Raw genomic sequence first — 2,159 nt, forward strand, 5'->3', positions numbered from 1 at the left:
TACCCCGCCTCTCGCCCCAAGACAGCTGGGATAGGCTCCAGCATCCTCATGCTGAGGAGGAGCGGTAGAAAAATGAATCAATGAGTGTAAATATTCAAATTTTAAATAAGAAATCCAACTTTACGGAAATGTACTTCTCATGGTCGGGTCTGGAACCAATCAGCCACCAAAAATGACGGATGACTGTTTGCAACGAAAGCATTGGTTTCAATTCAGTGGTCTGTCAGGGGGAAGAAGTGATTTCAACCCCCCGCCCCCAATATCTATTCATTCATAGACATTTATATGTATATTATTTGACAAGCACTGTTCTAATCTAGTATGTCTGGTTCATCTGAAACTACAGCAGAATCTCGAGTCTACAAATCTGAACAGGTGAATAAAATCATACACAAGGTTTGCATGCCTGACTACAGCAAAAAAAAAAACATAAAGGAGGGCCGCAGGGAACTGGTGCATGCATTGTGTGAGAGCTGACACACAACCAGGGAAATATGGGTGTTCCCCTTCCCAAAGGTTTAAGATGTCAGGGCAGTGCACGTTATGATGAGGCGGGCCATTGTTCTGATTCCCCGGGGTGAAGGAATCAAGACAGAAAAGGGGAATAGAAGGAAGTGGAAGAAGTTACTTGAAGATTTTAGCGGAGTGTGATCCTAACCGGGTGGATTTAGACTTTGTCCAAAAAGCCCACACGGATACGGGCTATTATGGGGTGAGTGAAAATGATCAATTCTTTTCGATAAAGTATTGTTTGATTTTAAGCTTACTTATTGAGCCTCACGGCTAACACGAGATGGCAGGGATGAACGATTGTGTAACTTATGGAACGTAACAAGCTAAGCACTAAAACGGATAATACAGTTCAGTCTTCAAAGAAGGATTTTCGTAGTTGAATCAAATTTGTTACATTTTCTTCATAGTTGACTCAATCAAATAAATTCATATATTTTTTCAAAAAGCACTGCAAATGGAGATCCATACTTAATACTCAAGTTCATCAACTTAGCTTAGCAGGGGTGCAATAACAGTAGCTTTATTTCTTGAGTGACACAGAAAGCAGCAGTGTTGCCAACTTGGCGATTTTGTCACTAGATCTGGCGCCATGGCAACCCCCCTTGACGACAATTTTGACCAAATGCGACTAGCGACTTTTTCTGCCGTTGTCGGGGTGTTTTGTGGTATTTGGGGACTTAAAAGTGAAAGCACATTTTGTGTTCTGCTGTTGACAGGTCCACTCGTCCTGTCCTACTTTTACTATTTTACTACCTTTTTTTTAGTAACGTGTAACGGGAAGCGATTACTGGTGTCCCACAAAGCGCTCCACGTCATGATGCACATTGTGGCCTCTGATGAGCAGTCCGGTGGGCCCTGTGCATTTAAAGGCAATGAGAGACGTTCATTTCATTGGTTAAGATTACACGTTGTGTTCAACCTGTGTGCCTTCTCTCCTCCGTCTTTGGCACTTGCACCGGTGGGAGGGACGGAGGTGTGGGTGCGCCACTCTGCGCCGAACTGCACCATTCACAAAAATTGGCACAACGTAAGCCGGGTACACCGTGCCTGCGCCTGAACTACGACAATAAAGTTTAATAGCTCTGTATAGTTTTTTTTTTTTTTTTAGAAATGTCAAATATCTCGGATATGAGTATTACTTGTATTGCTAAATACAAGGATGAAGAGTCTTGAACCAGTCATGATGTGCTATATATATCACTATATTGACACTTACTATGGTACCCATTATGGCATTGGATGCTCATATCACCTCCTACTTCGATACGTGACAAAAAAAAAACTTAAACTATATTAGGAAAGCAGGAAGTGAACAAATGTAACAGTTACTGATTGTAAAAGTACCAGATGGAGGGGTATGATTTAATAAGCTTTGCTTCTTCCTACTCCTTTTGGACATGTGGAACTGGGAACTGATTATGGGATGCATTCAATTGTAATCTGATGCATGTTCAAATGAAATAAAACCATTACCATTACTTGCCAGAGCATAGTGATTAGCATTCTGTGCATCTTGGTGTTGGTGTCTCGTGTGCGGCCACCGCTCTGTTGTTTCTGTGGTTAAAAAAAAAAGGTAACATCCATTATACTGTATATATTATAGAAGATTTTTAATATGTGTAATCTTTTCTGTCATCTCAGGTTCC

Source organism: Doryrhamphus excisus, chromosome 2 (genome assembly GCF_030265055.1).
Source record: "Doryrhamphus excisus isolate RoL2022-K1 chromosome 2, RoL_Dexc_1.0, whole genome shotgun sequence".
NCBI lineage: Eukaryota > Metazoa > Chordata > Actinopteri > Syngnathiformes > Syngnathidae > Doryrhamphus > Doryrhamphus excisus.